The 10,946-nt window shown below is 42.1% G+C and overlaps 1 protein-coding gene across 8 annotated transcripts in view; it reads left to right on the top strand.

The window, feature by feature from the left end:
• The window catches only part of inaD (inactivation no afterpotential D), a 368,665-nt gene that overhangs the window by 244,396 nt on the left and 113,323 nt on the right, over positions 1–10,946 (top strand). Inside the window, exon 1 of one of the 8 annotated variants that reach the window (XM_070101128.1) lies at positions 9,840–9,975. The exons of the other annotated variants lie outside the window; for them this stretch is intronic. The gene's annotated coding sequence lies outside the window, so the exon portion shown is untranslated. Of the gene's footprint in view, positions 1–9,839; positions 9,976–10,946 lie in introns of those variants that run through there. 8 annotated transcript variants of the gene reach the window in all.

The following is a 10,946-nucleotide window of genomic DNA, read 5'->3' as shown; positions in this document are numbered from 1 at the left end:
AAGGATGGTGCTAGTGTGTGTGTGTGTGTGTGTTAGCGTGTTAGGGTGAAGGATGGTGCTAGTGTGTGTGTGTGTGTGTGTGTGTTAGCGTGTTAGGGTGAAGGATGGTGCTAGTGTGTGTGTGTGTGTGTGTGTGTGTGTGTGTGTGTGTGTGTGTGTGTGTTAGCGTGAAGGATGGTGCTAGTGTGTGTGTGTGTTAGCGTGTTAGGGTGAAGGATGGTGCTAGTGTGTGTGTGTGTGTGTGTTAGCGTGTTAGGGTGAAGGATGGTGCTAGTGTGTGTGTGTGTGTGTGTGTGTTAGCGTGTTAGGGTGAAGGATGGTGCTAGTGTGTGTGTGTGTTAGCGTGTTAGGGTGAAGGATGGTGCTAGTGTGTGTGTGTGTGTGTGTGTGTGTGTTAGCGTGTTAGGGTGAAGGATGGTGCTAGTGTGTGTGTGTGTGTGTGTGTGTGTGTGTGTGTGTATGTGTGTGTGTGTATGTATGTGTATGTATGTGTATGTGTGTTAACCAGAGTTAACGTTGAGTTAAGGGAGGTTAATTAGCTGTCAGAAGTTAGAGTTAACAAGTGTTGGTAGGTAATTAGCGATAGTTAAAGAGGGTTGCTAGTTAATTAGCAGTAATTAACGAAAGTTGCTAGTTAATTAGCAGTAATTAACGAGGGTTGTTATGGGAGTTAACGAGGTGAGAACTAACGGGGCATTATTAAGAGTTAACGAGTGGTAATAACTTAGAGAATTAACGTGGAAATTCACGATAATGTTAATTATATTTTTTTTATTATAGGAAATAATTGGTAAATACCAGTTGTAATTATTGTACTAATATTAATATTTTATTACTATTATTACTGTTTATAGTAAATAAAAATAATAGTAATATAATAATCATAATAGTAATGATAATTATAATTCAGTAATTCCCAGGATGAACAAGCTCCTAAAAGACATACTTCCTGGGAGAAAAGTTGGATCTTTTATTTAGTAAATTTGAGAAGTATTGAAGGAGAAAGATGCACTGCAGGAGGCCTGCTGGCCAAGGCTCACATCCACAACTCTATTGCTAAAAAAATTACTTTCCAACGTGTTTTCCTGTTGGAATATCCTTGGAGCTTAAATTTCTCCCCTTGACAAGGGACGACTGGTCTAGTATAGCATTTTCAGAGGCCTACGGTCACCTATAGGTCTACCTACCTGAAATGTACCTTGAGGGTGTTCCGGGGGGTCAACGCCCCCGAGGCCTGGTCCATGACCAGTCCAGTCTACAGGGTTTGTCATATTTTAGATAAAACCGTAGGTGAAAAGTTTCCTTGAGTATGTTAAATGAAAAGCAGAGGCGCCGTGGACACAATAAGGGAGCACTCTATCAACATTCGTGGTCCCAGATTATTCACCATCTTAATAGAAGATTAAAAACACTGCTGGGACAAGTGTAGAAGTCTTCAAGAGGAAGCTGGACAAGTATCTTCACCAGGTGCCAGATCAATCAGGCTGTGATGGGCATGTGGGGCAGCGGACCACCAGTAGCAACAGCCTGGGTGACCAGGCAAACACCAGACGAGCCTGGCCCATGGCCGGGCTCCAGAAATAGAACTACTCTCGAAACTCATCTTAGGTGTATGAAAGGTTGTTGGCTTAAGGTAATTGTCTTAACTTCCTGTGTTGTGGCATAATATACTGGCTCCCTTACCTCCTGTGTTAGTGTGACTAGTTAATGGTCTATGTGGGACCCAAACGTCGTTATCAGTTTCTCGTATGTGCGAGTTATATTTGTATATTATATTTTAGAGCAGTAGTAATTTTTGTATTCTCTGTGTGTACTGACGTGTGACATTATTATTGTCTCTGGCAGTGTGTTGCTACACTGTTCTATATGATAGTTACACTGTGGTAACACCAGCAGTGTGTTGCTACACTGTTCTATATGATAGTTACACTGTGGTAACACCAGCAGTGTGTTGCTACACTGTTCTATATGATAGTTACACTGTGGTAACACCAGCAGTGTGTTGCTACACTGTTCTATATGATAGTTACACAGTGGTAACACCAGCAGTGTGTTGCTACACTGTTCTATATGATAGTTACACAGTGGTAACACCAGCAGTGTGTTGCTACACTTTCCTATATGATAGTTACACAGTGGTAACACCAGCAGTGTGTTGCTACACTGTTCTGTATGATAGTTACACAGTGGCAACACCAGCAGTGTGTTGCTACACTGTCCTATATGATAGTTACACTGTGGTAACACCAGCAGTGTGTTGCTACACTGTTCTGTATGATAGTTACACAGTGGTAACACCAGCAGTGTGTTGCTACACTGTTCTATATGATAGTTACACAGTGGTAACACCAGCAGTGTGTTGCTACACTGTTCTATATGATACACTGTGGCAACACCAGCAGTGTGTTGCTACACTGTTCTATATGATAGTTACACTGTGGTAACACCAGCAGTGTGTTGCTACACTGTTCTATATGATAGTTACACTGTGGCAACACCAGCAGTGTGTTGCTACACTGTTCTATATGATAGTTACACAGTAGTAACACCAGCAGTGTGTTGCTACACTGTTCTATATGATAGTTACACTGTGGTAACACCAGCAGTGTGTTGCTACACTGTTCTATATGATAGTTACACTGTGGTAACACCAGCAGTGTGTTGCTACACTGTTCTATATGATAGTTACACTGTGGTAACACCAGCAGTGTGTTGCTACACTGTTCTATATGATAGTTACACAGTGGTAACACCAGCAGTGTGTTGCTACACTGTTCTATATGATAGTTACACAGTGGTAACACCAGCAGTGTGTTGCTACACTGTCCTATATGATAGTTACACAGTGGTAACACCAGCAGTGTGTTGCTACACTGTTCTGTATGATAGTTACACAGTGGCAACACCAGCAGTGTGTTGCTACACTGTCCTATATGATAGTTACACTGTGGTAACACCAGCAGTGTGTTGCTACACTGTTCTGTATGATAGTTACACAGTGGTAACACCAGCAGTGTGTTGCTACACTGTTCTATATGATAGTTACACAGTGGTAACACCAGCAGTGTGTTGCTACACTGTTCTATATGATACACTGTGGCAACACCAGCAGTGTGTTGCTACACTGTTCTATATGATAGTTACACTGTGGTAACACCAGCAGTGTGTTGCTACACTGTTCTATATGATAGTTACACTGTGGCAACACCAGCAGTGTGTTGCTACACTGTTCTATATGATAGTTACACAGTAGTAACACCAGCAGTGTGTTGCTACACTGTTCTATATGATAGTTACACAGTGGTAACACCAGCAGTGTGTTGCTACACTGTTCTATATGATAGTTACACAGTGGCAACACCAGCAGTGTGTCGCTACACTGTTCTATATGATAGTTACACTGTGGCAACACCAGCAGTGTGTCGCTACACTGTTCTATATGATAGTTACACTGTGGCAACACCAGCAGTGTGTCGCTACACTGTTCTATATGACAGTTACACAGTGGTAACACCAGCAGTGTGTTGCTACACTGTTCTATATGATAGTTACACAGTGGTAACACCAGCAGTGTGTTGCTACACTGTTCTATATGATAGTTACACAGTGGCAACACCAGCAGTGTGTTGCTACACTGTTCTATATGATAGTTACACAGTGGTAACACCAGCAGTGTGTTGCTACATTGTTCTATATGATAGTTACACAGTGGTAACACCAGCAGTGTGTTGCTACACTGTTCTATATGATAGTTACACAGTGGTAACACCAGCAGTGTGTTGCTACACTGTTCTATATGATAGTTACACAGTGGCAACACCAGCAGTGTGTTACTACACTGTTCTATATGATAGTTACACAGTGGCAACACCAGCAGTGTGTTGCTACACTGTTCTATATGATAGTTACACAGTGGCAACACCAGCAGTGTGTTGCTACACTGTTCTATATGATAGTTACACAGTGGCAACACCAGCAGTGTGTTGCTACACTGTTCTATATGATAGTTACACAGTGGTAACACCAGCAGTGTGCTGCTACACTGTTCTATATGATAGTTACACAGTGGCAACACCAGCAGTGTGTTGCTACACTGTTCTATATGATAGTTACACAGTGGTAACACCAGCAGTGTGCTGCTACACTGTTCTGTATGATAGTTACACAGTGGTAACACCAGCAGTGTGTTGCTACACTGTTCTATATGATAGTTACACAGTGGTAACACCAGCAGTGTGTTGCTACACTGTTCTGTATGATAGTTACACAGTGGTAACACCAGCAGTGTGTTGCTACCCTGTTCTATTTGATAGTTACACAGTGGCAACACCAGCAGTGTGTTGCTACACTGTCCTATATGATAGTTACACAGTGGCAACACCAGCAGTGTGTTGCTACACTGTTCTATATGATAGTTACACTGTGGCAACACCAGCAGTGTGTCGCTACACTGTTCTATATGACAGTTACACAGTGGTAACACCAGCAGTGTGTTGCTACACTGTTCTATATGATAGTTACACAGTGGCAACACCAGCAGTGTGTTGCTACACTGTTCTATATGATAGTTACACTGTGGCAACACCAGCAGTGTGTCGCTACACTGTTCTATATGATAGTTACACAGTGGTAACACCAGCAGTGTGTTGCTACACTGTTCTATATGATAGTTACACAGTGGCAACACCAGCAGTGTGTTGCTACACTGTTCTATATGATAGTTACACAGTGGTAACACCAGCAGTGTGTTGCTACACTGTTCTATATGATAGTTACACAGGGGTAACACCAGCAGTGTGTTGCTACACTGTTCTATATGATAGTTACACAGTGGTAACACCAGCAGTGTGTTGCTACACTGTTCTATATGATAGTTACACAGTGGCAACACCAGCAGTGTGTTACTACACTGTTCTATATGATAGTTACACAGTGGCAACACCAGCAGTGTGTTGCTACACTGTTCTATATGATAGTTACACAGTGGTAACACCAGCAGTGTGTTGCTATCCTGTTCTTTGTTACACAGTGGTAACACCAGCAGTGTGTTGCTATCCTGTTCTTTGTTACACAGTGGTAACACCAGCAGTGTGTTACCTTGTTCTTTGTTACACAGTGGTAACACCAGCAGTGTGTTGCTATCTTGTTCTCTGTTACACAGTGGTAACACCAGCAGTGTGTTGCTACACTGTTCTATATGATAGTTACACAGTGGCAACACCAGCAGTGTGTTGCTACACTGTTCTATATGATAGTTACACAGTGGCAACACCAGCAGTGTGTTGCTACACTGTTCTGTATGATAGTTACACAGTGGCAACACCAGCAGTGTTGCTACACTGTTCTATATGACAGTTACACAGTGGTAACACCAGCAGTGTGTTGCTACACTGTTCTATATGATAGTTACACAGTGGCAACACCAACAGTTTGTTGCTACACTGTTCTACATGATAGTTACACATTGGCAACACCAGCAGTTTGTTGCTACACTGTTCTATATGATAGTTACACAGTGGCAACACCAGCAGTGTGTTGCTACACTGTTCTATATGATAGTTACACAGTGGTAACACCAGCAGTGTGTTGCTACACTGTTCTATATGATAGTTACACAGTGGTAACACCAGCAGTGTGTTACTACACTGTTCTATATGATAGTTACACAGTGGCAACACCAGCAGTGTGTTGCTACACTGTTCTATATGATAGTTACACAGTGGCAACACCAGCAGTGTGTTGCTACACTGTTCTATATGATAGTTACACAGTGGCAACACCAGCAGTGTGTTGCTACACTGTTCTATATGATAGTTACACAGTGGCAACACCATCAGTGTGTTGCTACACTGTTCTATATGATAGTTACACAGTGGTAACACCAGCAGTGTGTTGCTACACTGTTCTATATGATAGTTACACAGTGGCAACACCAGCAGTGTGTTGCTACACTGTTCTATATGATAGTTACACTGTGGCAACACCAGCAGTGTGTCGCTACACTGTTCTATATGATAGTTACACAGTGGCAACACCAGCAGTGTGTTGCTACACTGTTCTGTATGATAGTTACACAGTGGCAACACCAGCAGTGTGTCGCTACACTGTTCTATATGATAGTTACACAGTGGTAACACCAGCAGTGTGTTGCTACACTGTTCTGTATGATAGTTACACAGTGGCAACACCAGCAGTGTGTTGCTACACTGTCCTATATGATAGTTACACTGTGGTAACACCAGCAGTGTGTTGCTACACTGTTCTGTATGATAGTTACACAGTGGTAACACCAGCAGTGTGTTGCTACACTGTTCTATATGATAGTTACACAGTGGTAACACCAGCAGTGTGTTGCTACACTGTTCTATATGATACACTGTGGCAACACCAGCAGTGTGTTGCTACACTGTTCTATATGATAGTTACACTGTGGTAACACCAGCAGTGTGTTGCTACACTGTTCTATATGATAGTTACACTGTGGCAACACCAGCAGTGTGTTGCTACACTGTTCTATATGATAGTTACACAGTAGTAACACCAGCAGTGTGTTGCTACACTGTTCTATATGATAGTTACACAGTGGTAACACCAGCAGTGTGTTGCTACACTGTTCTATATGATAGTTACACAGTGGCAACACCAGCAGTGTGTCGCTACACTGTTCTATATGATAGTTACACTGTGGCAACACCAGCAGTGTGTCGCTACACTGTTCTATATGATAGTTACACTGTGGCAACACCAGCAGTGTGTCGCTACACTGTTCTATATGACAGTTACACAGTGGTAACACCAGCAGTGTGTTGCTACACTGTTCTATATGATAGTTACACAGTGGTAACACCAGCAGTGTGTTGCTACACTGTTCTATATGATAGTTACACAGTGGCAACACCAGCAGTGTGTTGCTACACTGTTCTATATGATAGTTACACAGTGGTAACACCAGCAGTGTGTTGCTACATTGTTCTATATGATAGTTACACAGTGGTAACACCAGCAGTGTGTTGCTACACTGTTCTATATGATAGTTACACAGTGGTAACACCAGCAGTGTGTTGCTACACTGTTCTATATGATAGTTACACAGTGGCAACACCAGCAGTGTGTTACTACACTGTTCTATATGATAGTTACACAGTGGCAACACCAGCAGTGTGTTGCTACACTGTTCTATATGATAGTTACACAGTGGCAACACCAGCAGTGTGTTGCTACACTGTTCTATATGATAGTTACACAGTGGCAACACCAGCAGTGTGTTGCTACACTGTTCTATATGATAGTTACACAGTGGTAACACCAGCAGTGTGCTGCTACACTGTTCTATATGATAGTTACACAGTGGCAACACCAGCAGTGTGTTGCTACACTGTTCTATATGATAGTTACACAGTGGTAACACCAGCAGTGTGCTGCTACACTGTTCTGTATGATAGTTACACAGTGGTAACACCAGCAGTGTGTTGCTACACTGTTCTATATGATAGTTACACAGTGGTAACACCAGCAGTGTGTTGCTACACTGTTCTGTATGATAGTTACACAGTGGTAACACCAGCAGTGTGTTGCTACCCTGTTCTATTTGATAGTTACACAGTGGCAACACCAGCAGTGTGTTGCTACACTGTCCTATATGATAGTTACACAGTGGCAACACCAGCAGTGTGTTGCTACACTGTTCTATATGATAGTTACACTGTGGCAACACCAGCAGTGTGTCGCTACACTGTTCTATATGACAGTTACACAGTGGTAACACCAGCAGTGTGTTGCTACACTGTTCTATATGATAGTTACACAGTGGCAACACCAGCAGTGTGTTGCTACACTGTTCTATATGATAGTTACACTGTGGCAACACCAGCAGTGTGTCGCTACACTGTTCTATATGATAGTTACACAGTGGTAACACCAGCAGTGTGTTGCTACACTGTTCTATATGATAGTTACACAGTGGCAACACCAGCAGTGTGTTGCTACACTGTTCTATATGATAGTTACACAGTGGTAACACCAGCAGTGTGTTGCTACACTGTTCTATATGATAGTTACACAGGGGTAACACCAGCAGTGTGTTGCTACACTGTTCTATATGATAGTTACACAGTGGTAACACCAGCAGTGTGTTGCTACACTGTTCTATATGATAGTTACACAGTGGCAACACCAGCAGTGTGTTACTACACTGTTCTATATGATAGTTACACAGTGGCAACACCAGCAGTGTGTTGCTACACTGTTCTATATGATAGTTACACAGTGGCAACACCAGCAGTGTGTTGCTACACTGTTCTATATGATAGTTACACAGTGGGAACACCAGCAGTGTGTTGCTATCCTGTTCTTTGTTACACAGTGGTAACACCAGCAGTGTGTTGCTATCCTGTTCTTTGTTACACAGTGGTAACACCAGCAGTGTGTTGCTACACAGTTCTATATGATAGTTACACAGTGGTAACACCAGCAGTGTGTTGCTACACTGTTCTATATGATAGTTACACAGTGGCAACACCAGCAGTGTGTTGCTACACTGTTCTATATGATAGTTACACAGTGGCAACACCAGCAGTGTGTTGCTACACTGTTCTGTATGATAGTTACACAGTGGCAACACCAGCAGTGTTGCTACACTGTTCTATATGACAGTTACACAGTGGTAACACCAGCAGTGTGTTGCTACACTGTTCTATATGATAGTTACACAGTGGCAACACCAACAGTTTGTTGCTACACTGTTCTACATGATAGTTACACATTGGCAACACCAGCAGTTTGTTGCTACACTGTTCTATATGATAGTTACACAGTGGCAACACCAGCAGTGTGTTGCTACACTGTTCTATATGATAGTTACACAGTGGTAACACCAGCAGTGTGTTGCTACACTGTTCTATATGATAGTTACACAGTGGTAACACCAGCAGTGTGTTACTACACTGTTCTATATGATAGTTACACAGTGGCAACACCAGCAGTGTGTTGCTACACTGTTCTATATGATAGTTACACAGTGGCAACACCAGCAGTGTGTTGCTACACTGTTCTATATGATAGTTACACAGTGGCAACACCAGCAGTGTGTTGCTACACTGTTCTATATGATAGTTACACAGTGGCAACACCATCAGTGTGTTGCTACACTGTTCTATATGATAGTTACACAGTGGTAACACCAGCAGTGTGTTGCTACACTGTTCTATATGATAGTTACACAGTGGCAACACCAGCAGTGTGTTGCTACACTGTTCTATATGATAGTTACACAGTGGCAACACCAGCAGTGTGTCGCTACACTGTTCTATATGATAGTTACACAGTGGCAACACCAGCAGTGTGTTGCTACACTGTTCTATATGATAGTTACACAGTGGCAACACCAGCAGTGTGTTGCTACACTGTTCTATATGATAGTTACACAGTGGTAACACCAGCAGTGTGTTGCTACACTGTTCTATATGATAGTTACACAGTGGGAACAAAAGCTGTCTGTGTTTTCCTGTTATATTCCATCACACAGGATGATGCTCTTATAAGGTGTTGAAATGTGTCAGTCTCAGCTGGTAGACTTCAGTAGTATGATAGGGAAGATAGTGTGGATAGGGAAGGGAAGACAATTCTTCCTTAGCTCGTATCCTCTTCTATAAGATAGTTCCATAGTGGGAGTCAGTGAACAGCTTGAAGGATTGTGGAGGGATGGAGTATGGGGGATGAGAGGGGAAGGTAAGGAAAAGAAGGAATGAAGGGTAGGGGGTTGGTTGTTAAGGGGAGGGGGGATGGTTGCCAGGGGTCAGTAGAGAGAGAGAGAGAGAGAGAGAGAGAGAACTGGAGTAGTGGTATAGCAGGTTCAGTTATCTCTGCACCGTGGTGTGGGGAGGTTCACCACTCTCCCCACCGCTCTCCCACCTCACTCTCCCTTACAACAAACCTTGTGATCAACCACTAAAGGAATAACTAAAGTCTGACTATATAGTAAGAGGACCTAGAGCCCTGAGGGAACAGTGTGGTACCATTGTTTACTTGTGGTACCATTGTTTACTTGTGGTACCATTGTTTACTTGTGGTGCCATTGTTTACTTGTGGTGCCATTGTTTACTTGTGGTGCCATTGTTTACTTGTGGTGCCATTGTTCACTTGTGGTACAATGGTGTACCTGTTGTATCATTGTTTACCTATGAGGGTGCAAGGGGAAGGTGATAAGTGTAAACAGATTATGATAAACTAGATCTAAATGAGAAAGATAATATACAAATGAGAAACAGTGTGTGAATGAGAAATGTGTAAATTAGGTGGAGAAAAGTACCAATAACAGCTGAGCTCTCCAGGAGCGACGTTTAGGTCACTTGGAGAGCGAAACGTTGCTTTAATATCTTAGGGTTCCTCTTGAGTGCTTCTTTTTTTATCTAACACATTGTACTAAATTTTTACTAGTAATTATACAGAGGTAGATAAAATATCTACGTCAGAAATAACATCTGCTTGAGCATTCATTTTGACCGCACCAATTATTGATTCTTGAGGAAAATCATTTATATATATATATATATATATATATATATATATATATATATATATATATATATATATATAAAGGCAAAGGGGACAAAAGAGAGTGCAAAAATTATAGGGGGATAAGTCTGTTGAGTATACCTGGTAAAGTGTATGGTAGAGTTATTATTGAAAGAATTAAGAGTAAGACGGAGAATAGGATAGCAGATGAACAAGGAGGCTTTAGGAAAGGTAGGGGGTGTGTGGACCAGGTGTTTACAGTGAAACATATAAGTGAACAGTATTTAGATAAGGCTAAAGAGGTCTTTGTGGCATTTATGGATTTGGAAAAGGCGTATGACAGGGTGGATAGGGGGGCAATGTGGCAGATGTTGCAGGTGTATGGTATAGGAGGTAGGTTACTGAAAGCAGTGAAGAGTTTTTACGAGGATAGT

Source organism: Cherax quadricarinatus, chromosome 76 (assembly GCF_038502225.1).
Source record: "Cherax quadricarinatus isolate ZL_2023a chromosome 76, ASM3850222v1, whole genome shotgun sequence".
In the NCBI taxonomy this organism is placed as follows: Eukaryota; Metazoa; Arthropoda; class Malacostraca; order Decapoda; family Parastacidae; genus Cherax; species Cherax quadricarinatus.
This window is presented reverse-complemented; position numbering and strand designations above follow the sequence as displayed.